We start from the raw sequence: 27308 nt of genomic DNA on the forward strand, positions 1-27308 counted from the left end.
GATATTTAAAGATATGCACAATAAAAGACAATGTTGGGCTTGTGAGATGGCTCAGTGGGTTAGAAACTTGATGATCTCAGCCACTAAAAAAAGAAAGGAGAGATGGCTCTACAGTTTTGAGTGTGTACTGCTCCCAACTTCCTGTACCTCTAGCTCCAGTGGGACCCTCTGCCTCTGGCCACTGAGAGTACCTGCACTCCTATGAACAAATTCACAGACAAACATAATCCTACTTATTCTACTGCTCCTTGTTCTTACTGTGAGTCTAGAGATAAGAAAGGAAATCACTCAGAAGCTTGGGAACCAACTGGCCTAGAGTACACAGAGTGACAGAAACAAGGCAGACAGACCCTACCTCAACAAAGTAAAAGATGAGACCCAACTCCTGAGAACTGTCCTTTAACCTCCACATACCCCCAGCAGCATGTGGCATTTACATACCTGCACTTTACACAAATAGTAATAAATAAATGGTTTAGAAAAATGAAAGTGCCAACTGTTGTTAATTCCATGGAATGAGTGTTAGGGTGAATTTTTTCCCCACATTTAATTATTTTTTTTTCATGAATTATTTTATAACGAGAAAAAAAGAAAATGCTTGGGGGCTGGAGAGATGGCTCAGCGGTTAAGAGCACTGGCTGTTCTTCCAGAGGTCCTGAGTTCAATTCCCAGCAACCACATGGTAGCTCACAACCATCTGTAATGCAAACTGATGCCCTCTTCTGGTGTGTCTGAAGACAACTACAGTAATGTACTCATATAAATCAATTTAAAAAAATTTAAAAAAAAAGAAAAAGAAATTTAAAAAAAAAAAGAAAATGCTTTTATTACAAGAAAATAGATTTTTTTAAAAAAAAAATTCTTTAAGGACCTGTGTGTGGGTTTGTCACACCATCCACTATTATCACTGCTCCTTAAAGACGGATGAAGTAGCCCATGAAGAGTAGTCATCACTAACCGCACCTCCACTCAGTCCAGTCTGTCCTTGAACTTATGGTATAGCCAAGGATGCCCTTGAGCTCCTGATCTGCTTGCTCCTACACCTCACTTATGGGTATAACTCACCACACCCAATGTATGTGGTGCTGCAGATCAAACCCAGAGCTTCTGGCATCCCATGCAAGCACTCTGCCAGCTAAGGCACAAACTCAGCTATCTTCTTCATTTTATTTCCAGAAGTTTCCAGAATGATTTAGAGTCATTTTCACTGAAGGAAGTTTTTCACCTCTGCAGAATATATTTCCATAAACAGGATGGATGACCATGAGTCAAGTCAAATTCCAAAGATTAACCATCACTACCGTCTCATTGCTTTGACATCTCTGATGAACAGACTTGAGTACTGGAGTACACTAAGACCATCATGTACTATGCCTTTGTGCTGACAGGCTTTTAACTTCATCAGCTTTCACAGCCATTCCATTTCAAATGTTAATCTGTACTACCGTATCTTTAAAAAAAAAAGACTAATTGTATTTATTTATGTGTGTCTGAATGTATGTATACATGCATGTGTGTTTGTATATACCTATGTACACATGAAGGTCAGAGAGGGAGTTGGATCCCTCCGAGCTGGAGTTACAGGTATCTGTGGGATGCCTAATCTGTTACATAGGAACTGAGATCTAAACTCCAGCTCTCATGAATGTGCTTCAAGCCCTCTTACTCACTGAACCATCTCTCCGGCCCTTACTCCCACATTTTATTTTTGGAACTTTCTTTATTCCTCAGATACAAACTTCTGAAGAATCAAGATGAAGAAAAAAGGTTTAAAAAAGCTACAAGGGAAGAATTAACTGGGACTCCTAGAACTACAGGAAAAAAAGAGTATATCTCAAGCATGATAACCAAATGGAAGCACACTATACAAAAAGCAGCCAAGGACACATAACAGACACCCTAACACATCAAAATTGGCTGTAGATGTTACCATTTTTATAAATCTTGGTGAATCATTTTTATACAAATGAATTTTTTTTCATGGAAATGGACTGTTTTGAACTTCATTTGCCATTCCAAAACTCAGTGCAAAAAACATTCACCTGCCTGATACTGAGAATGCTTCTACTAAATGTTTAATACATCTAAAACCCACCACTTTCCAACCCAGCTCCTTCTGAGTGCTTTATAATTGCTAATAGACCCACCATTCATCCAAGCTTCACATTCCAAAGCCATCTTCAATTCCTTGTCCAGTGTCCACCTCTACTGAATATGGTTCCTCAGGCCCTCAGATCTCCAACCTACTTTCTGTTCTATCCAGCCAACATCATCCTGATTCTCACTACCACCACACTTCTTGTTCAGATAACTGCGAGAGGCTAACTAGCTCCCACACTCCAAGATCTTCATCCATCAAATTTATCTCATGTAAGATGTCATTTAGACACTGTAAAGACCATCAATAAGCATGTGGTATACAAATGTATTACCTTAGTGTCTGACTTCACTTGAAGCTCCACTCATATATCTGCCTACTTAACGTATTTATACTTAGCCTCATTCACATCCCAAATTTGACATGTCTAAAACTGAACTCCTGATTTCTGATCTTCCGTCTAAATTCCACACCTACTCCCATTCCTCTTTATCTTTCACTCTCAACTCAGTAAGTGACACCTCTACCCATCCAGTTTCTTGAGCCAGAAACCTGGAATCATTCATGACATTTCCTTTCTCTCAACCCCCACATTCAATCTATAATTAAATGGATTCCTTCTTTGACATACTTCTCAAATACAGTCACTTCTCTCCCTCATCTCTGTCACAGTCCTACCTGCAAAGATACCTACTTAGTGGTACAGGCATAGCGCAGGAATTAGAACTCTTGCAGGGTCCCTGGGTCAGCTATCCTAACAAACAGCACTGTAAGACCTAAACTTCATCAGCCTCTCTTACTTCATTTCTACTTTGTCTCCTGCTCACTTAATTCTAGCCATGCTGGCCTCCTTGCTGAATCTTTGAACACGCCAGACACAAGCATGCCTCATAGCTTTTGCCCCTGCTCTTGTCTCTTTGACCTCCAACAAACATTTTCTTAAACATTATCTATACAGAGATTTCAAGAGAGTCTCTGTAAGTAGACCTAGGATATTCCTCAATCCCTTCTCTATCTCCACCGTTTTTCTCCTGGCATCTTCTACCCAAATTTCCCTTTCCCTTCTCTGCTAATCAAAATTCTATACTTCTTGATTCCTAGGACCTACACAGTGGAAGAAAAGAACTGCCTCCTCCAAACAGTCCTCTGACCCACACACCACACATGTGCAAACTAACTAACTAACTAACTAACTAACTAAATATTTACTTAAAATTTTTAATGTTTGAAAAAAATGTTAAATTGTATGCACTGTACTTCATAAATGGCATGTTATTAAAATAGTTTATACCAAGACTATCACATAGTTAAAAGAATATCTAGCTGAAAAGCTTAATCCCTTCAACTCTGGTGTTTGAAAATGTTAATTCCTGGGATATATTTCTAATCAAGAAATCTAAAACATTTTATGCACTTTTAAAATACAGCATTTCTTTTGATAAGCACGCTAAGCAACTCAGTGACTACACTAGCAATCCAATAAGATGACACCATGATGCACTTGTATCTCCTCCTAAGGCTGCAGTTCTCAAAGTGTGGTGTGCAGATGCATGACAGAACCCTTTCAAAAGGTCTTCAAAGTCATAACTATTTTAATACAAATCATAATAAGTTGTTTAGATTTATGATTATGTTGACATTTGGTCTGATTACACAAAGTGATAATGAGTAGAAACTGTTGCACCTAGCATAAGGTAAGGTAAGTGGTATCAAATCAGTACTAATCTTTGAGATGTTGTCCACTGATGACTTAGAAATAAAGTCAACTGCACTAAGAACATTCCTTCTATTTTGTTGAGACAGGATCTCATGTCGCCCAAGCATGACCTTCAGCTAAACTCCAGATCTTCTACCTCAACTTCCCAAATGACAGGATTACAGATGAGAGCCACCATGCCTGGCTCAAGAATGTTCTTGATGAAGTAATAAAAATAGTATTTTGTGAACAGAAAAAGGAGGGATGCAGAAAGCACTTCCCAGTATCCTTGAACACAATGGTTTCGAGGAAAAGCACTTGTGATTGAGTTTTGAGCTCAACTAGCTTCTTTTTTCATGAAACACTGCTTTTTCTTGGAAAAAGAACAAACTAGTTATTCAGACATAAATAGTAGAGATTTTCTTGAAAATGAAGTGAGTCTGTCACATTAAGGAAAACAACTGACAGTATTTGTTGCCAATGATAAAATCTAAGCATTTAATGAAAAAATTTACAATTTTGGGTAGTTGTAGCTGCTTGACAACTTCCCTACACTGATTTTTTTTTTTTGTGAAAAGAATGGTGATCATAACTAAAATATTTTTTGAAAATGATGTTTTAGACATTTAGAAGATTGGCTAAACTCAGTGAGTCAATAATTTTCCAAATGACCAGTGCCTGAGACTATTGGTAAAAATCCATTCAACTGGCCACTTGTTCCAGCTACTCAGGAAGACAGAAGAATCTCCTGAAATAGTTTGGAGCCAGCTTGGGCAACACAAAGGAGATTCAATCTCTTAAGTAAGTAACTTTTTCAAATGTAAGATATATCAACATACACAATCACAGTACATCAATATAATTTCAGATAAACAGTGCAAACTAACTTACAAGGAAACTAATGTTTGTCAGTTTTATTATAATATCATATGTATGTGATTGTCTAAAATGGCTATAAAATACTTCTCCCTTTTCTACTGTCTTTTGAGACTGCATTTCCTTCCTGTAGTTCAACAAAAATAATCTACCACATGAGTGTGAATACAGAAGCAAAGAGCCAGGAACACGGCTCAGCTGGCAAAAGTACTCGGCAGGAAGCCCTGACAACCCTGAGCTTGATCTCTCGAATCCATGTTTAAAAAAAAAAAAAGCCCAATGGATGACAGACATCTGTAATCCTAGCACTGCAATGGAGAGATGGGAGACTCTCCCATAGACTCATTCACAGGCTCAAAAGCTGACTAAATTGAAGTATGCAACAACTACAGAAACAAGAGAGATTCTTCCTCAAAAACAAGGTAGAAGGCAAGAAATGACTTCTGAAAGTTATCCTCTGATCCTTATATACTTACAGTAGCACATATGTGCGCGCTCTCTCGCTCTCGCTCTCGCTCGCTCCCTCCCTCCCTCCCTCTCTCTCTCTCTCTCTCTCTCTCTCTCTCTCTGACACACACAACGAATGCAAACAATAATAATGAATGGATACAGAATGCAAGGAGTGCTCACAACCTTTAATCCCAGGACTCAGAAGGCAGGAGCAGGGAGATCTGGTCTGCATAGTGAGTTCCAGGACAGCCACGGGTAAGTAAAAAGATTGCCTCAAAAACAAACATGCTTTTAATCCCAGTACTCAGGACACAGAGATAGGCAGATCTCTGTGAGTTAGAGGCTAGCTTGGTCTACAGAGTGGGTTCCAGAACAGCCAGAGCTAAATAGAGAAACCCTGTCTTGAAAAACCAAACAAACAAATAAGAATATAGAACCAGATATAAAAAGTTAGTTTATCTGTCTTCTATTAAGCTATACATTAAAGGGACTTACAATCAAACTTACTAATTTTTCAAGTTTTTTTGTTTATTTGGTTGGTTGGTTTTGCTTTTTTGAGACAGAGTTTCTCTGTGTAGCCCTGGCTGTCCTGGACCAGGCTGCAGATCAGGCTGGCCTTGAACTCAGAGATCTGCCTGCCCCTTGTCTCCCAAGTGCTGGGATTAAAGGTATGTCCCGGCCAGGCGGTGGTGGCGCACACCTTTAATCCCAGCACTTGGGAGGCAGAGGCAGGCGGATTTCTAAATTCGAGAGTTTGAGGCTAGCCTGATCTACAGAGTAAGTTCCAGAACAGCCAGGGCTACACAGAGAAACCCTGTCTCGAAAAACCAAACCAAAAAAAAAAAAAGGTATGTCCCACCACCACTTGGTTCTTTTTTAAGTACTACTTAGTTTAATACAAGATGAGAGGACTTTGGTTGGTTTATTTATTTTGAGACAGATCTGGTCTTACTATATAGTCCTGGCTGGCTTAGAACTTACTACATAGACCAAGATGACCTCAAATTCAAGAGATCCACCTGCCTTGAGTGCTGGGATTAAAGGCATTCCTCCCCATGCCTTTATTTTTAAAGTAAAAAATTTCTTAAAATGTTTTTCTCGATGTTTTCTTTTTTAATATATATATATTTTAAATATATTACATGTATTTAGAATGTGCATGCTATGCCATACAAAGTAAAGGTTGGAGGACAACCTGTAGGAGTCAGTTCTCTTCTTCTACCATGGTAGTGACAAGCACTTTACCTGCTGAGCCATCTCTCCAATCCTGTATTCTAAATTCTAATTTAGTAATGACCAATAGATGCAACCCACATTTAAAAAACAAACAAAAAACCTCAAGACACTAAGAACTTTAAGATTATAAGGAGTCCTAAGATTCATCATTACTCAGAGAAAATCTGTCTCTAATTTCAGCCATTCCCCAAATTTCTATTTATATCAAACTTCCCCTTTCCCATCAACAACTGGAGTTGAACCTGGGGGCATATATGTGGCCCATGGGAAATCAAGCCTTGGCCTGACCAAATCAGATCTCCCTTAGGAATCTGAATTAAGCTTCATGGAAACTGAAGTTTATTTATAGAGCACCAGAGTCTATCAGTTCTTATTGCTGAAGTCCATGAAAGTGTTTTAGTTCCAGGACTTACTAAAATCTAGTTGTGCTTCGTTGTGCTATATAGCTGCTATGCATCTTTTTGATAATCTCTTTGTTTAAATAGGTTCTATTTCCTTATTATCAGGGTTTTAACACTACTGGGCAGGGTGACTCACACTTGTAATCCTAGCATTTAGGAAGCTGAGTCAGGAGGATTGCCACAAATTGGAAGCCAGCCTAGATAAACTGAAATCATGTCTCAAAAATAACAAATGGCGGGGATGGGGGGGATAGAAAAGTCTTTAACACCATCAGGTTCAATACCAATGCCAATATCGAAACTGTTTTATTGGTGTCTTTATACAATCATAACAGGTCACTTTCCATGTGAAGATCCTATCTCTATAGAAAAATGAAAACCACACAAACAAAACAAAAAGTGAGTTGAAATTATAGATTCAATCAGAACAGTTATTAGTTACTTGATAAGGAAACAAGGCTTAATTTTCCCCCTTTTGGAAGTCATGATATATCACACGAACATATTTCAATGGCAAATGATTACATTAAAATGAACCAACCAACCAGACAGGGTTTTTCAAGGAGCTTGATGAACATAAATAGGAGACACTGAGCCTTGGTTATCATATCAGACAAGAACAATTACTGTAAGTCTGTGATAAGGAAAGCAGTACTGTAATAGCACAAAAAGGCCAGCCAGCCAATGGCACAGCACAAGACAGGCCAGCCAGCCAATGGTACATGAAAAGAAGAGAAAATAATCCTCATATATACAGACAAACACAAATGACAATTTAACAAGAGTAGGGAACAGACGGATTATCCAAAACATGGGGCTGGGTCATTGAGTTATCCTCATGGAAAAGTAGATACATGTTTTAAGGCTTTCTTATAGAAAAAAGTTTCATCTTTTCCATACTGCATATCAAAATAAATTGATGGTAGAGGCCTATATGTAAAAAGCAAAACTATAAACACATGAGAAAATAGGACTTAATTGTTACCCTAATATAAGAGAATTCCTTCTGTAAAGCAAACACACACAGAGAGAACAGAACAAAACAAACAAAAACAGATGTGGTAGCATATGATATGCAAGCCTAGTACTAGGGAAGCAGAAAAATCACAAGTTTGAAGCCAGACTAGGTTATACAAACATCAAAAGGACAACAAAATAGTTCTGATATAGTTTATCCTGGCCATGAAGACTCGCACTTGTAATCTAGACTCTAACACCTGAGAGACTAGGGAAGGAGGATCATGAGTTTCAAGCTAGCCTGGCTACAGAGTGAAACTCAGTCCCAGAAACAAACCTTGGGGACTGGAGAAATGGCTCAGCAGTTAAAAGAACATACTACTCTTCCAGGGAACCAGAATTCAGTTCCCACATCGTGTGCACCAAGGGATCTGACGCCCTCTTCTGGTCTACACGGCCACCCCAGACTCATAGCACACAGACACATAAGGAAACAAACACATAAAAAACATAATAAATCTTTTAAAAATTAAAGATAAATAAAATAAAACTTGAAACTCAACTTCAATAAAAGATAAAGCTAAAAAAAGAATTCAACAACACCCGTTAGGATGCCAGTACCAAGAAGAAAAAAAGTGTTGGTAAGGATGTGGAGAACTTGGAACGTCTGTGTTGATGGGAATGTAAAATGGTACAGGCACCATGAAAAATGGAACGAAGGATCTTGAAAAAAATCAAAAATAGAATTACCATATGATCTAGGAATTCTAACTCTAGATCTCTACACTAAAGAACTGAAAGCAAAATTTTAAAGAGAAGTTTGTATACCTATTATTCATAGCATTTCTAAAGTTAGATTCTGAAAATCAATATAACAATGTCAGGCAAAGGGGCTGGAGAAATAAATGGCTCAGCTGTTAAAAGCACCGGTTGCTCTTCCAGAGACCCAGGGTTTGAGTCCCAGCACCCAATAGCAACCCACAACTACCTGCCATTTCTTCTCCAAGTGATCCAACACCCTCTTCTGGCCTCTGTGGACACATGTGCACACACACACACTTGTAGGCAAACACTCAAACATAAACTAAAAATAAATCTTTTTAATAAAAGACTTTTTTTAAGAAAAAGGCTGAGCATGGCTCAGGCCTATAATCCCAGTGCTGAGAAGAGAGTTAAAAGCATCCTTGGGGAAACTTGCTGGCCAATCTATATCACCAATTGCTAAGCTCCAGGCCAATAAGAGACATGTCTCAAAGTTCTAAGTCAGTGTTCCAGAAATGATGCCCTAAGTAGTCCTCTGGCCTTTACACACATACATACACACATAAAAAATTATTTTATATAACTGGGTGATGGTATATAAGTGGCATTATTCTTTATACTTTTCTGTATGTTTAAAGTAGCTCATATTTAAGATTATTATTTTGGGGTAGTGACTATGGGTGCATGTGGAGGCAAAGGTGTCTTCTTCAATAACTTCCTGTGTTTTAAGACAGGCTCTTTCACTGAACTTGGAGGTCAATGGTTTGGCTAGACTATCAAGCCCCAGGAATATTCCTGTCTCTGCCTCCTGGCACTGGGATTACGGGTATGAGATGCCATGCTGGCTTCTTACGGGTTCTAGAGATCTCAATGCAATTTATCAATTGAATTCTCTCTAGCCCCTACTTTGTATGTGTGTTTAAAGATTTATTTATTTATTTTATGTATGTAAGTGCACTGTCACTCTCTTTAGACATACCAGAAGAGGGCATCAGATCCCATTACAGATGGTTGTGAGCCACCACGTGGTTGCTGGGAATTGAACTCTGGAGCTCAGTCAATGCTCTCCAGCCCCCACTTTTTGTGTTCTTAAGGCAGAATCTCACTGTGTGGCCTTATCTGCCCTAGAACTCCATACATAGACCAGACTGGCCTTGAAGAGAGCAGTACTATGCTGCCTTTACCATTCAAGTACTGGAACTACAGGTGTGCACCAGTACACCTAACTTACAATTTAAAACTTAAAGCCAGCAGTACAAATGATGTTCAACATTTGAAAAGCTTATTGTGGCTGGGCAGTGGTGGTGCACGCCTTTAATCCCAGCACTTGGGAGGCAGAGGCAGGCGGATCTCTGAGTTTGAGAGTTCAAGGCTAGCCTGGTCTACAGAGTGAGTTCCAGGACAGCCAGGACTACACAGAAACCCTGTCTCGAAAAAACCAAAAAAAAGAAAAAAGAAAAAAAAAAGAAAAGCTTATTGTTATTTATAACAAACGTCTACATGACTGCCTTTTTATAAATATCAGGTAAAAGAATATATACATCTCAATTTAGGGAGATAAATAATTACAAGTCCATTTTCCCTCCTTACAAATACAAAAGCAGATCTGCAGACAGGAGAAATTAGAACTTTTTTGAAAAATTGTATAAGCCCTCTCTGAGGTAGCTGGTGATAGCAGGAAAATGTATGCCAACAGCTTCTTAGAACAGTCAGGAATAATGGTCATTGTATCAAGGAAGACTTACTGTATGTTTAATATCTACTCTTGCGATCTGTATCCAGCTCCAATAAAGCTGCATGACCATCTTTGCCATATACACAGAACATCTTTGCAACTTCTGGCCAAGTCTATGAAAATGTGACTATCACATCAAAGAGATGGCTCAGTTGGTAAAAGCACTTGCTGCCAAGCCTGACAACCTGAGTTTCATCCCTGAGACCCACAAGTTAGAAAGAGAGAACCAACTCTTAGAAGTTACACTCTGTCCAGGACATCCAGGGTTACACGGAGAAACCCTGTCTCAAAAAGAAAAGAAAAAAAGAAAGAGAGAGAGAGAGAGAGGAAGAAAGAACGAGAAGAAAAAAGAGAAGAGAAAAAAATGAAAAGAAAAAGAAAAAAAATAGTCAGAGAACCAGGCACACATTATATTTCAGCACTCAGACGGCAGAGGCAGGTGGATCTCTCTTTGTTTGAGGGCAGCCTGGTCTACAGCCAGTGCTCTTAATCATTGGGCCATCTCTCCAGCCCTGAATTTTTATTTTTTAATTAAAATTTTATTTGTTTGCTTTTCAAAAAAAAAAAAGAAGAAGAAGTTACACTCTGACCTCCACACATACCCTATGGTACACATGTAACCTGGTATGCACATGTTTATACACACACACAAAATTAATTAATTAATTAATTAATTCAAAAACACATAAAATATGACTATAGTAACAAGAGTAATGGCCCAGGAGTTCCTTCAAAACTCTAATTTTAAAGTATTTTCCTATAATGGGAGCTTTATAAACACAAAAGTGAAAGAAGGAACTGGATCAAATTTATTAGCAAATATGTCCACAGAGCCGTGCAGAGTAATTTTACCATGCCTGAAAACAAACACAAGAAACAGGTGTGCTTCCTCAAATACACAAGCAGAATGTAATGTGGAGCCAGTACTGTTTATGAAACAAGACTGAGAATAAGTAACCGTATAAATATGACAAGATGTTAAAGAGAACTTGGGAAATGAACTTCAGATAGGTATCAGAATATTGTCTGGCTCTGAGTAACATGAAATTATTCAAAGTATCACTGCATAGGAAGCATCTCATTAAACATTTTTTACTAAGGCAAGAATTAGTCTAGATCCTAAGACCAGCTACAGGTTACCCTTCATTAGTGTGACAGGAGTTGCAAAAAGCACTCAAATGAACAGACATTTTTTTCCTAAGTCTACAGTACACAGTATCACAGGATGCAGCAATGTTCCAGACCCTGAGTTAAGACAACTGAGAATTGGAGGTCATAGTTTGGCTGAAAATTTTCCCTAATTAAGAACAATTTGTCTTGCTCCTTTTTAAAGATGAAAATCTAATGATAATGAAAAATATATGCTGTAACAGCAGAATGTTACATAACATTCGTAGAGAAATATATGTGGAAACTTTAAAAGAAATGCTTTAAATGAGGAAAAGGAAAGAAAAGCAAATACTTATACAAATCCCCACAGACTTCTTTTATATAATGTCAGAACACCACATGCTCCAAAAAGCTTGTGTGACAAACTCCCTATGTAGCTAAAGGATGCTTTAAACTTCTGATCCTGCTTTGACCTCCCAAGTGCTTGGATCACAGGTGTGGGCCAGCAAGCCCAGTTTAGGTGGTGCTAGGAATCTAATCCAGGGCTTCCTGCATGCTAGGTAAGCACTCTAAGAACTGAGCTACAGCCCAGCCCTCATTTCCTTATATTTCACCCCAGAGGGGGGGAAAAAAAAGCTACATTGCAACGTTTCCCTCAAAGGAGGGAGGGGGCAAGAAGGAGAGGGAGGAGGGAGGGAGGCACGCTAATATTTTCTATAGCCAACTTTATGTTCATATGGGAGATAGCAATGCTATTACTCGGGACACTACCTGTCTTTCCCAAAGAATATTCAAGACAAAGAAGTTGTGAGTTCTAAGATCTAGATTTTAGCAAGGCCAGCAGCACAGAGTCAAACACTAGGTATACACAGTTAAAATAAAGGCAACTTTGTTTTTCATAATTTAGCTGCCAAGCCCCATAAAGGACATGAACAACCTAAATTACTGAAAGAGAAACTGCAGAAAGGTGAAGTGTGGGGCTGGAGAGATGGCTTATTAGCTAAGAACACTGGCTGCTCCTCTAGAGGACACAAGTTCAATTCCCAACACCCACATAGGAGTTCATTACTGTTCAGATTTCTTCTAGCCTCTAAAGGCACTGCATTCACACAGTGCACAGTCATACATACAGGCAAAACACCATATACATAAAATAAAAATAAGGGTTAAAAATTTAAAAATAAGAAAAAAAGAAAGGCCGGGTGGTGGTGGCGCACGCCTTTAATCCCAGCACTTGGGAGCCAGGGGTAGGCGGATTTCTGAGTTCGAGGCCAGCCTGGTCTACAGAGTGAGTTCCAGGACAGCCAGAGATACACTGAGAAACCCTGTCTCGAAAAACAAAAAAGAAAGAAAGAAAGAAAGAAAGAAAGAAAGAAAGAAAGAAAGAAAGAAAGAAAGAAAGAAAAGAAAAGAAAAGAAAAAAAGAAAGGTAAAGCAAGGGCTGCTGCACATCTGGGACAGAAAAAAAAATAGTCAGAAATTTCTTGTGCCAGAAAACAAGAATGCACTCACACTGCTGAGCTGAGAGGACTCTAGAGGCAAGACAGAAGAACATCTTGTGCATCGTAAAGAATGTTGGTAAGACACAATACATTGAAATCCATGTGTGCAAGATGAGACTAACAGAAAGAAAAAGAAACTATTCATTTGCTACCAGTAAAGATGACAACTTGAGCTATGGTGATAACCCAAGGTAGAATACTTATTTGCTTCCCATGTTCCAGGCCTTTATTAGATTCCCAGGACTGTTGCTTGTCGTAGCCTTTCTAAACTGTCTATTAATTATACCATCTCCTTACTCAGAAAATATTAAATGAAAAGAAAGGTTCATCTCAACCTGTTTTGTAGAAACTGTAATTTACTTCTAACGGATAATGGAAAGTTTTATAGAAAATAAAAAACTAGCCAAGGAAAAAGAACGGCAGACTTTTTAAATCACTATTTTACAACTACTTAATTATCTGAGAAAGGTAAGGCCATCAAATTAGGAGAAACGCTACTGGAAAGGTAACAGTAGCCAGAATGGGACCATTCTAAAGATTATCTGCTAATTATAGGAGGAAATTTCACTGAAAAGCCTGAGCTTCATCACCTTAAAACATACAACAACATATCATTAACAGAGACTCTAGTGCTGTTTCTCCTAACACTGATTTACAGGAATCTAACCAAGCCTTTAGGTCTCAATATCATATTATACTGATAAAAGAGCAAATTATTGAAACCAAGAAAACAATCAGAAAATTCTAAGATATGATGCACATTGGAACACAAATGGCCTGGTCTCTTCAAAAAGCAAAAGCCACTAATCATGAGTAGCTTCAAACAGTTCTGAAACTAAAGAGACATGTTTGAAGGGGAAAAAAATGCAAACAATGGCAGGTACAGTAATACTCGCCTTTGATTCCAGGACTTGAAGGCAGAAGCAGGTGGCTCTCTATGAATATGAGGCCAGCTTGGCCAGAGTGAACTCTAGGCCAGCCAGGACTACATAGTGAGACCTTGTCTCAAAATATAAAATAAAATTTAAAATTACTCAAATTGCCTTGTAACAAACACTGTAAGAACTGAATAAAACAATGTGTTTCATCTAAAGGGTGAAATATATCTGGAATATATAAAAGTTTGAAAATTACACATCCTAACATGTGTAGCATGTATATATCTTATAATACAGCAAGTATGAACAACTAAAGTGGTAGGCAGAAGGGTAATAACTGTACCTTCCTACTTTTCTGTACTTTTGAACGTTAAATAGTTGAAGAAAAACAACACACGCCTCAGCACATATGTCCTCCAGAAAGCCCTCCCGAACTAACTCCCTTTCAGCCCTTCATCACTCCTCTTAGGTATTTTCAGAGTAGAACACAAGCACAGTATTATTCACTTTTATTTTCTGACTCTTATTTCATATAGTCAGTGTATCTGGTAAGATCACAATCTCCTTCAGGTACAGACATCTCTTCATTCATTCATTCATTCATTCATTCATTCATTCTTTTTGGAAGGGGCTGGAGCTGGGAAGGGTGGGAGTCTCAACTATGAAGTTCTGGCTGGCCTTAAACTCACATCGATCTGCCCACTTCTGCCTCGAGTACTGGGATTAAAGGTGTGCTCCACCATGCCCAGCCTTTTTCTTTACAGCTCATAATAAGGTATTCTGCAGTCAGAAGACTGCTAAAGCCAACATTCTGGTGGCAAAAATAGATACTTAGTAAAGTATCTTAGCCTCTGAGTTACCTTTTCAACTCAACAAGAAGTTCATTTGCCTTTGCTCATAGCTACCAAAATGATATCGCAAAACATCACATAAGCTTTTGGAGTTCCACACAAAGAAATTAGAGCTGAGAGTGAAGATGAGGAAACTGGAATGGGTTTGCTGTTACTCAGGCGTATGACTTTGTCCCCATGGCATCACTCTTTCATGAATGAGTATCCACTAAGACTCTGGACATACAAAACAGTGACAGAGTTTGTCCACAACTCCTCAGTGTAATGAAATTTATGAAACTATATGAGCTTAAAATTTCAGAGAAAACACTGCCCAAGATTTTTAAATTATGAGAGTGTAGATTAGGAAACATGCAGATAAGCTGTTAGCAATAATATAAATTCATACACCTCTGTGGAAAACAACAATACTGCCAACATTAAAAATGCATACACCCATTGATCTGGTACATTCACGAAAAAAATCTAGTCCAATAGACACTAGTACACACAACAAAATGAATTGTGGCTCTGAAAGCCTAATGCTTACTAAGAGCTCGTTGGATTATGGCCTATCATACACAGTACAACCCTGTCACTTTTTAAAAGGAGACTCTATACATACTATATGAAATGATCACCAAGATAAATTGAGTGAAAAACTAAAAAATGTACAGACTGTCTTATCATTTGTGAAAAACAGACACCAAAGAATTTGTACGAGTTTGTGCTTTGCACACTCTGGGAGGAGAAGATGCTGCCTTTGAGAAGGTAACTTGACAGACAGGAAGAGAATCATGGAAGGGTTTTCATTCCCACTGTGAATCTTTTGGATTTTTTTTTTTTGACATCTGTATTATCTTTTATTTTTAAACAAATTTCTACAGCAATATTAATTAACAACTTATCTTAATCCTAAAAGCGTTCCATTCTTTTGTATCATGAAAAAACTTAAATAAGTCTTTCAGTGAATTCAGAGATAAAATGTTTCCAGATAAGAACAAAGCATCCTACATGAAGAAAGCCTACAGAGAAGAAAGACAGGGATTACCTCATTAGCTTCACTTCTAGATTTTACAAGAGCCTGACCCAGGTGAGGAGGTAGACCACATAAAGTATTTCCAACTACCATATTAGCCACTGTAATAACTCTTTTAAGAGATGTAGTCGCCAAAATACCAAAAGGACGCCAAGTGCCCTGATCCTAAATGTGGGGTTGAAACAGTAAGTTATACTACTGGAGATATGGGGTTGGGGGAGACTATCCAGCTCTTTCCCAACACTGGATGATTTATGTGCCCCTGCCCCCAACTCCTGTGCTGCTTCTGTGTCATCTCTTGGTTCCAAGTGCAACATGGCAACCGGAAACAGCACAATAGACAGCTGAGCCACATGAAGCCTGGTGTTAAATGAGGAAGTGAAAAGTGTATATATACTTTAAAGCCCAAGAACATAAGGCTCTAGGGTTAAAATGCCAACCAAAATATGTCTTGTGAGATTATCAAAAAAAGAACACAAAGAAAAGGGAATTTCAAAGCAAGGCTGATTCATGTCCCACTCCCAAGAGTCTGAGACATTAGGTTAGCCAGACAACTGAAAAACACAAAAATGCCCCTCCCTTTTCCATCCTCTCCACCCAACAACAATTTAGCTATTCACTTCAATACAATTCAGCAAACTTTTTGCTAGTAGTTTATCTTTGGGATCAAATATAAACCTAGCACTCGGGAGGCAAAGGTAAGCAGATCTCTGTGAATGCAGTCTTGAGACCAGCTTGGTCTTCATGGGAATTCCTAGCCAGCCATGGCTACTCAAGAACTGACTGTACCAAAAACAAACAAATAAAAAACCTTTTTCCCTCCATGGTAGAGCTAAGACAAAGTTTCTAAGAGGGACAGCACAGCAGCAAACGAAAGACCCAAGGATAGTCTGTCAGCTAAAACCCTGGGTCCTAGTCACTGGAATATTGTTGGAAAGTTTCTCATTTTAATTTTTTGGAACTTGCCAATATGAAAGAATTGTCGCTCAAATCATTTGAAACAGACGCTTCTGTACAAGTTGTTCAATTGTTTCTGATTGCCTCTGTTTACATATGGTCCCAGAATGTACAACTAAACCGTACAACTAAACGCATAACTAAACAGAAACACTATGGAAGAACTTTCACAAACACACACACACACACACACACACAAAGAACCAGATAGGTTACACAAAGTAAAAGGACTGAAATGAAGCTACTGATGTCTTGATTTCCGTTTTGTTGTTACCTCAAGTCTTAACTGTGTGTGGCACTTATCCCTTCCTTATCTACTCTGTCAAGGCAAACTCAGAATTTTACTAAAGAAAAATTCCCACCTTAGTTTCTTTTTTATGGACCTTTTAACAAGTCCTTTGAAACAAGACTATCAAAATCCCCTGGCAGAATAAACGAGTTGGACTTACTCCCAAACTTAGGGGAAGTTTGTAGTAAGGTTTCAGCATGACGACGGGAGTGGTGGAAAGGGAAGTAATTCTAGAACTAAAAGTTGCAGCTAGTTTCAAAAGAGGGGTCAGCGTGGGACACGTTGGCTCTAGGAGGCGTTGGTAGCCTGGGAGTCTCTAGGGCAACACCAGATGCAAATAGTGCTTTGTCCTTAAATCCCTCGCATAATTTAAATTCTCCCTCTCGGATCGGAGCGACCAGCTCACTATTGGGTGGCAAGTCTAGTGAAGAAGGCGGGCTCGTGGTCAAGGGGCTCTTTATCCCGCAGGTCCCTGCAAAACAGCAATGCGCATGCGTCCTGAGGCAGCGACCAGGCACCCGGAGCTCCTTCACATTCGAGCATGCGCAGTTCTCCATCTCGCCGCAGGCGACAGCTCACTATTTGGCAAGGGGGATGGGGTTGGGGATATGATGGTGAGGGAGGCAGGAGGCAGGGGGCGCGTTTGTGTTTCCAGAATGCTTGAGGTAGGAAGAACGGACGGCTGACTAGGCTCTGGCTTCCTCAGGCCATGAAACCAACGTAGGAAATGGGACAGAGAATAATACATTAGGGAAAGTGTGTGTTGGGGGGTTTAGTCACTTCTCAAGGAAAACCCCCGCACCCCAACAGGCCAACCCCCTTTTTCGACTCTTCACACACACACACACACACACACACACACACACATACACACACACACTCACCTGAGAACGGCGGCGACAGCTGCTGGTCCCTGTCCCCCTGCGCTCGCCTCATACTGCCCGCAACATCCGGGACCTGCGGGACCGCCGATACACAAATACACTCTTGGAGCGCGCACACACACACAAACACACACACACACACACACACATACACACACACACACCACACACACACACACACATACATACACACACACACACATACACACCGACACACACCGGCCTGGGCGTCCTGTCGTCAGCACGTCGACGCAGCGAGCGCGTACCCGCCGGGCCCCACCCCGCGCGGCCTCCTCCCCCCGGCTTCCCGCCCCGCCCCACCCCGCCTCACCCCGCCCCGTCCGGCCCCGCCCCGCCCCGCCCCGCTCAGGACTCTCCAGCTCCTCCTCTTTTAAGACTCCGCCTACCTTCCCTAGTGCGCAAGCGTCGCGAGGTGGTGCCAGGGCCTGGGGATTTAAGCGGAAGGCGGGGCCAGAGTGGAAAGAGGCGGGAACTCGGAGGGGGTCGCGTGCAGTGCGCAGAAGTTCGCACTGAGGTGCGAGGCCAGAATGAAGGAAGGAAACTAAGATCCAGGGACCGGGATCGGGTGGGTGGAGCTGCAACAGACATTTCACAACTGAAACCTAAATGGACAGTTTGTGGATTACTGATGACTTTGCTCTTACTTTCTTTTTTAGCCAACTCTCAGCTAAAAGACTTTTTAAAGAACTTTTTACATGTGTTTTTGTTTTATTTTTTGAGATAGGGTCTTGCTATGTAGGATTGGCTGACCTGGCACTCACTTTGTTGACAGGCTGGCCTTAAATTCATAGAGATTCACGTCCAACAAGCCTAGCCTGCAAATGCTAACATTTATAAAGTACTTTGGTAGGGTACTATGGGGCACACCTTTAACCCCAGAATTCAGGAGGCAGAGGCAGGAGGAGCTCTGTGAATTTGAGGCCAGCTTGGTCTACATATTGAGTTCAAGGTCGGCCAGAATTACAAGGTGATACCATGTCTCAAAAACTAAATAAATAAATTAGCATTTGAAAACAATAACCGAAGAGCCATTGTTTCTGGGAAAGGCAGGTGTGTGTGTGTGTGTGTGTGTGTGTGTGTGTGTGTCAACGGAGAGGAAGCTGATTCTGTGACAATTTCTTGGCTAAACCATCTGGGTCCCCAGACTGTATCATGTCTTAGCTCCTCCCATGGACCAAAAGTGATTCTGGAGTTGGGTAGCATTGTCTCAAAGCATCTTGGCCCCGGAAGAAAACGGTCATCTTTGTGTTGAAGTAATGTCAGCAATGGGATATTTGATATTGTTACATTCTTTGATTACCTTAAACTTAAAGAAAATATTTTATTACTGAATCAAGCTCCCAAAATCAAAAGCAGACTGTCTCCTGCATACTCAAAATCAGGCACACACCTAGCTCTGGACACAAGAGATCAACCCAGTGACCCTGTGGGTCATGAGGTAACAAGGTTGCAGCCTGTTTGGGAGCAGCTTCCTGGAGCCCTACTGCTTTCCAGGCCTTTGGGACAGTCTCCAGGAGACTGTGCTCCTGTCTCTTGCCACATGCTTCTTGGCACCAGGTGGCTGGTGAGCCTGTACAGCAGGGAAGGCTGGCAGTCCAGGAACCAAGCCACTGGGTTTGGAAAGAACCCCCGACAGTGCCAATCGGCTTTCCACTTTCTTTTTTTTTTTGGGGGGGGGGGGTGTTTGGTTTTTCGAGAAAGGGTTTCTCTGTGTAGCCTTGGCTGTCCTGGAACTCACTCTGTAGACCAGGCTAGCCTCGAACTCTCGAACTCAGAAATCCGCCTGCCTCTGCCTCCCAAGTGCTGGGATTAAAGGCGTGTGCCACCATCGCCCGGCGGCTTTCCACTTTCAAGTACAGAAGCAGACCCCATGATCCCCTAAATGTCCTAGGAATCATGGGCAAAACACTCCGAAACCCCAGGGCTTACACAACCTGTAAACCAGATAAAATTACTAGTTTGTTTTCTGCTTCATTTTTTTTGGTTTTGGGGTTTTGAGATGATCTCACATAGTCCAGGCTGGCCCCAAACTCACTGTGTAACAGAGGCTGGCTTTGAATTCCCGACTCTTCTGCCTCTACCTTCTGCCTCTACCTTCTGATGCTAGGTTTGCAAGTGTGCTCCACTATGCCCAAGCAAAATGGTTTGTTTAAGAACTGATTCTCTACTGATATGATCTATCTGCTTGGCTCTAAAGCAGAAAGAGCTCTTGTCATCTGAGGCAGATTCTTGAAACTTTTCAATTAGATTTCATTTACCATCACTATCAACAAACCCTCCTCTCTTGAACTGAAGCCAGAGAGGTGTTTGCTCCTCGTAAAAATTCGAAATGTCCCATAAGTAACTAGTTCCAAGTCACTAGCTCTTGGTGACACTGAGGCTGTTCAGTTACCTGTTCTCTTGACTTAGGACTTCACAGAAAAGCAGAGAGAAAAAGAAAAAGATAGCCCCTTGGGAAAGGACCATGGGGAAGAGGTGCAGAAAGAGATGGTTCTGGGGAATGGACATCTGTTTCAGCTTCCTTACAATTGAGACTAATCCTTACAGTTTAGCCAGACTGTGCCCAGGATATGAGAAAGGGCTCCTCCGGGTATAGAATATGTGCCAGCAGCTTGTCCAGACCCTGGTCTGAATCCCCAGTGATCTGGAGGGCCATAAGAGGTCTTATCGCCATCTGTAGCTCGGTGCAATGAGGCTCCCATTTTACTGTGAGGACCACACCACCTACCTGAGATATGGTCCATCCAGCCTCTGTACAAAGGGTTTTGATTTGGTGTGGAGCTGATGAAGAGATTGTGAATGTCCTTGGAAGCACTACGTGTAAGAATTTTAAACAGCTTCTCCTTTTTAATATGCACTTCCTCTTCGGTTTTAATTATTTTGTTCCTACATTTTCCCTTTCAATTTACTAAAATCTAGAAATGTAATTAGAGCAGAGGCCAGGCTCAGAGAAGGCTGCCAGGATTTCTACAGCATGATTAAATATACCAGGCATCCCTTTAGTGTGGGACTGAAAAATAAGATTCTCATTATTATCTTTCTCTTATCCAGGAAAGAATCGGTACCACGTACTGATCTGGATTTATTGAAAATGCAGCACTAATTAAAAACTCACCCAGCCTCTTGACAAGGTTTGGGTAAAGAAAAAAAAAAGTTCAGTTATTTAATTATTTCCTCCATTTAATGTTTTGTTGTTGTAACCACAACAAGCAAAGAAGCCCTCGTTGCTCCTCTTTCCTCAAAATAAAATTTTTCTCTCCTCATGAGGGACTTAATGAGGCTTTTATCTATGCAACAACAATCAAGCTTACAATGGCAGCAATTCAATTCAGTGCTCCTTGTGATGCTAGGAAACATGCAGAACTCATTTTCTTAATCCAAAACACAAACGACAAAATGTTCATTGGCTGTCATGAGCCAGGTCTGGGCAAGGGATCTGTCCCCAGAGACCCTGAGATGTCTGGTGTTTATTTATTTTGCCAACATGGATCTTGAACAGTTCAATAAGCAAAGGCAGATTTTTTTTCCTAGAACCATAGGAGAGGTAGAGGCAGGCCAGCCTGAAAAGAAATATGAACGACTGTTTTAGATGTAAGCACTTTAAGGAGGTAAGTCTCTTGCCTTTGTAGAGCTTTTCATTTGGTTCAATGACAGCTTTGTATCCCACCAACCCATCCCCTGCCCACGTCCAGTATCTGCCATGTTTGAGTCTTTGTAGAGATGCCTTTGTAGACATGGATAGAGAGGAAGACCAGTATGGAACACAGTCCTGTGTGCTGACCATGTCCAGCCTAAAGAAAAAGACAGGTAACACATTCAAGGACACAGATGTAAGATCACAAACAAGGGGAGCTGGTGAGATGGCTCAGTGGTTAATAGCACTGACTGCTCTTCCAGAGGTCCGGAGTTCAAATCCCAGCAACCACATGGTGGCTCACAACCATCTGTAATGAGATCTGATGCCCTCTTATGGGGTGTCTGAAGACAACTACAGTGTACTTACATCTAATACATAAAAACCTTTGAGCTGACGCCAGGTGGCCACACGCCTTTAATCCCAGCACTTGGGAGGCAGAGGCAGGTGAATTTCTGGCAGGCGAATTTCTGAGCTGGAGGCCAGTCTGGTCTACAGAGTGAGTTCCAGGACAGCCAGAACTACACAGAGAAACTCTGTCTCAAAACAAAACAAAACAAAACAAAACAAAACAAAACAAAACAAAACAAAACAAAAAAACCCTTTGAGCTGGAGTGAGTGGGACCAGAACAAGAGGAAGAAGGGAAGGGGAAAAGAAAAATCAAAAACCAAAATGAAATATTCCTTGTGAGCTGGGCAGTGATGGCCCATGCCTTTAGTCCCAGCACTTGGGAGGCAGAGGCAGGCAGATTTCTGAGTTCGAGGCCAGCCTGGTCTACAGAGTGAGTTCCAGGACAGCCAGGGCTACACAGAGAAACTCTGTCTCGAAAACAAACAAACAAAGAAACAAACAAAAAAAGAAATCACAAACAAGAAAAAAAAAGAAAAAACAAGAACACATTGACAGTGTTGCTCTAGGGCCATGATAAGTTTAATAGAAAACTGACAATGGAAACATGTTAATTGGTTGATTAAATTCCCTGGTGAAGGGGCTGGAGAGATGGCTCAATGGTTAAGAGCACTGGCTACTCTTTCAGAGGTCCTGAGTTCAATTCCTAGCTCCCACATGGTGGCTCACAACCATCTGTAATGGGATCCGATGTGCTCTTTTGTGCTGTCTGAAGACAGCTACAGTGTACTTATATACATAAAATAAATAAATAAATCTTAAAAAAAATAAATTCCACGGCGAAGCTGTGGCTTAATGAATGAGCATGTTTCTTTTCTGCAGACTCAAGTTCAAAGCCAGCATTAACATTTTCTATGGTATAAATATAGATAAGCCTTCCCAAGACTCACTGTTTTCTAACTTAATATATGGTGATGAGGATGAACTGAAATAATATTCGAACACAACTCATCCCTGACACAAGTAGACTTGCTTATTTATGGATGTGTCATTGGGCATGGATTTGAGGTAAATGGTCTTCACTCACCACTCACATCTGTGTACCCTGCTTAACCCTGCACCTAGGTGGTGTCCTTTTGTAGAATTCTCCGGGCAGCACAGAATCAAGGGAACAAGACAGTCTCAGCCAGAACACCACCTCTTGCCAATTGAACCAACTCTCTGACCTTGGAACCAGTTTCTTTACATTTCGACAAGAGTACTTGGTTGCGGGAACTGTGCCAACTCTGGTTCTATCCACCGGAACAGGAATTTCCTAAAGAAATACTGACAGGACCTCAAGAGGCTGATTTGGAAATTCAGCTGGAAACCAAGGGCTGGTGTAAAGAGAACCACCCTCAGACAGTGTGGTGCCGAGGTCCAGCCTCAGGACATTGTGCTAAATACCACCATCAGACTTAACAACCTACAAAGGATACCAAATCTTCCCCCACCCCCCACACCCATTTTGTGCTTTATATTGCAAACTCCAAGCCTCCAGGGGGCTGCATCCATCTGGCCAACCCCTAGGTCACTTCTGAGACCCAGACCACAAAGGGAGCAATGAGAAGAGGCCTCCCCGCTGTGGCTTGTGAGACAGATCCCACACACTCCTGTTCCTAGATTATGTCCGAGGGAAGGGACTTACAGGAAGCAGGGCCACTGCCTTCCCTATCTCCTTGGTGAAATGGACCGTGTACCGCGGGATAATACAAAGCATTGAACGGTGTGTTTGTTCAAAAGCTCTTGGCATATAAAATGTATTCTGTCATCTTACTTCTCTCGTTAATAAAACAAAAGGCTGGGAATGATGTACTTACTTGAGTATTTGATTTCAATAAGCTTATAGATATTGAAGTTCTGAATTTTTAACCCGAGAAAATGGCTGGGAAACATGCAACGAGAAAGGTGGAGTGCCAGGCAAAAAAGCCGCAGACAAAGGACAGGGGGAGTGTAGATTTAAATCCTAGATTTTGGCCGCACCAGCCACACGACTGTCTGCTCATCATTAACTTTCAGGACTGGCCTAAAGCCAGATGTAGCAGCTCAAGCCTGTAATCCCAGCGCTTGGGAAGTTGAGGCCGAGCATCCCCCCCTCCCCCGCCCTGCCTGGACTACATAGTGAGTTCCAAGCCATCTTGGGCTACAGAGTGGGACTCTGTTTCAAATAAATTAAAAATAAATAAATAAATATTCTAAGATTTATCAGAATAAATTTTAGGAGCTTTAGCATTTCTTTTAAACAGATATGCTAAAGACAGGAGGCAGAGGCAGGCAAATCTCTGTAAGTTGGTAGTCAATACAAGTGAGTTTCAGGCCAGCCAGAATTTTATACTGAGACCCTATCACACACAAACAAACAAACAAAATAAATTGGGGATGAGGAAGACACAGTAAAGAGTAGATTTTATCCAGGTTGCTCCATTATCACTTATCACCAGTGTATATTGGAAGAGGTTCGTTTTTAATTTTTTTTTATTTCATTTGTTTGTGTGTTCGTCTGTTTGTTTGAGACAGGATCTCACTATGTAGCCCTGGCTGGCCTAGAACTTGCCAGGTAGATCAGACTGGCCTCAAACTCAAGGGAGAACAGCCTGCCTCTGTGCCCTGAGTGCTGGGGTTAAAGGTGTCCTTTTCTTTCCTATTTTGAATGTGATTGATTCACCTGCTGACATCTGCTCTAAAATGACATTTACCTAAATGCAGATGCAGATAATTAAGAAAAACAAAAAGTTTCCACTTACATAGGAATTACTTTAGATTTTACAAGTTTAGATTAGCCTCACCAGGGCTCTACTGTCTCGAGGCGAATTGATTTCAAATGAAAGTTTACCCTACATGAGAAGGTGGTTTTGTTGTTGTTTTTTTTTTTTATTAAGAATTTAATCTAAAATTCAATTACAGAAGTTTGGTGCCCACAAGAAAAGTCAAGCAGCAATTGCTGACCGCTCCTCGGGCATGGAGCTCCGCTGGGATAAGTCCAGAGAAATCACAATACTGTTCCAATTTTCCGTCCACAACAAAACTAGGTTGCAACCAGAAGGGACCTCAGAGATTGCCGCTTTCAACTGGTGCTTGTTTCTCAAGCTCTGAGCTTCTGACAATTTGCCCAGGGGCTTCATAGAAAGATAGGGCCAGCTGGGTTAACGTAAGCCACTCCTCTCTCTGCTCCTTTGAAGCAGAAGCTAGGCACCACAATCTCCCAGAACCTCACATCAAATCATTTGGGAACTTCCATAAAGACCAAGTTCAGATAGCTTTGGAGTCCACAACTTTTCTCTGTCTTATTCCAGTTCTACCTAACATCCTCATTTGCTTGGGTCTAGAAAGTCATAACTGATCTTCTTAATCTTTGTATTTGTGTTTTTAAATTTGAGACACCTCGTAGCTTTAGCTAACCATGCAGTCGCTATGTAGACCATATCTAAGCCTTAGGGAGGTCTGCCTCCCCAAGGCTGGTGTTAACGTTGTGTTACCAGGCTGGAAAGACGGTTCAGCGATGAAGAGCACTGACTGCTCTACCAGAGGCCCTGAGATCAATTCCCTCCAACCATATGGTACCTCACAACTGTCTGTAATGAATCCAATTCTCTCTTCTGGTGTGTCTGAAGACAGCTACAGTATACGCATAAACATAAAATAAAGAAATAATTCACTGGGCAGTGGTGGCGCACACCTTTAATCCCAGCACTTGGGAGGCAGAGGCAGGTAGATTTCTGAGTTCGAGGCCAGCCTGGTCTACAGAGTGAGTTCCAGACAGCCCAGGCTAAACAGAGAAACCCTGTCTCGAAAAACAAAACAAAACAAAACAAAAACAAAAAAAACTTTTAAAAATAAATAAAGTTGTGTTACCACCGTGGCCAGTGATTTTCCTGATCTTCTAAATGTCCCTTAATCCATTTTTCCCTTAGCAACTAGGACAATCTAACAAAAACTGAAGTCAATTGTAAGTCCTAATTAAAATCTTTGAATGGGCCAGGACTAGTAGGACATGCCTTCTTCTCCTAGCACTGAGGAGAAGAAGGCAGGAAATCAGGAGGTCAAGATCACACTCAGCCACAAATCAAGGTTGAGGCCAGCCTGAGATCCAGAAGAGTCCATCTCAAAAGCAAAACACAACAACAAACACAGTACTGAAGAGATAGCTCAGCTCTTAAGAGTGCTTCCTGGTCTTGCAAAGGACCTAGGTTTGTTTGGCTCCCCAAATTAACAAGGTGGTCCGCAAACACATGCAATTCCAGTTTCAGGGTACCCAGTACCTCTTCTGGCTTCCATCGGTACCAGGCAATGCACACATGCAGATACATCCATGTACATACAAAATAAAAACAAATCATTTTTTTTTGTTTTTTTTGTTTTTTGTTTTTTTTTTTTTGGTTTTTCAAGACAGGGTTTCTCTGTGTAGTCCTGGCTGTCCTGGAACTCACTCTGTAGACCAGGCTGGCCTCGAACTCAGAAATCCGCCTGCCTCTGCCTCCCAAGTGCTGGGCTTAAAGGGGTGCGCCACCACCGCCCGGCTAGTAAAAACAAATCTTAAGGAAAAAAAAAAAAATCCTTCGAATGGCGGCTGTGTCTTCCTGGCAGCTGCAGAAGCTTACATTCACGTGCAATCCATGACGCTGCTTTGTTTTCGAATCTTGCTCCACTCACATGGACCTTCTACCTGAGTACCCAGAGCCCCTCGAGCTCGGTGCCTATAACTCTTTGTACTTACCATTCCTTCAGCCTGAAACACGGCCCTGCCCCCCACCCCGCCACCCACCCCCGGCCTCGTCCTTGCTCTGCATAGGACTGCTTCTGTTCACTTAAGCTCAAATCTCAGCTTAAGTCTTTACATGCTCAGAGACCCTTCTCTGGTCACTTAGTCAAGCTCTAAAGTACAAATCTTCTGTCATTTTCCATCATAGTGTTCTGGTTTTATTTTCTCCTTAACACGAACAATAATTTTTAAGTGTTTCTGTGTAATCATTTGCTAAATGAATCTTCCTCTGCTAAGACTGTCATCTCCCCCCGGGAATATGTCAGTTCTGTTGGCCCTGAAGTCCTGGTATGTAGCCCAATACTGACCGTGGCTAGAAAGTGCTTAGCACATATTTCCTGGAAGAACAAATGGTGACCATAACTTCGTCTGGAAGGTCAGAGAAGACCTGAGTGAGTGTTGGCAGCTGTCCTGGTTAGTTGTTTTTTGTTTTTTGTTTTTGTTTTTGTTTTTGTTTGTCTTTGTTTTTGTTTTTTTTTGTCAACTTGACACAAGTTTAGAGTAATTTGGAAAAGAGGAACCTCAACTGAGAAAATGCCTCCGTCACATTGGACTGTGGGCAAGCCTGTCGTGCATTTTCTTGATTAATGTTGATGTGGGAGGACCTAGAACATTGTGTGTGATGCCACCTCTGGGAAGAGGGTCCTGAGTGGTGTAAGAAAGCCGGCTGAGTAAGCCATGAAGAGCAAGCGAGTAAGCATGCTGCTCCATGGGCTGTGCCTTGAGTTCTTGCCCTGACTCCCCAACATGAAGAAGTGTAAGCTATAAGCTGAAATAAATAAACCTTTTCCTTCCCTACTTGCTTT

At 41.1% G+C, this 27308-nt stretch overlaps 1 protein-coding gene across 1 annotated transcript in view; it reads right to left on the bottom strand.

Annotated features, from left to right (window-relative positions):
* The window catches only part of Spop (speckle type BTB/POZ protein), a 76945-nt gene extending 59016 nt beyond the window's left edge, over positions 1–17929 (bottom strand). Inside the window, exon 1 of the mRNA XM_028755063.1 lies at positions 17701–17929. The gene's annotated coding sequence lies outside the window, so the exon portion shown is untranslated. The remainder of the gene's footprint in view (positions 1–17700) is intronic.
* Positions 17930–27308: the final 9379 nt, after the last annotated feature.

Source organism: Grammomys surdaster, unplaced genomic scaffold (assembly GCF_004785775.1).
Source record: "Grammomys surdaster isolate TR1022 unplaced genomic scaffold, NIH_TR_1.0 126048, whole genome shotgun sequence".
Classification (NCBI taxonomy): Eukaryota; Metazoa; Chordata; class Mammalia; order Rodentia; family Muridae; genus Grammomys; species Grammomys surdaster.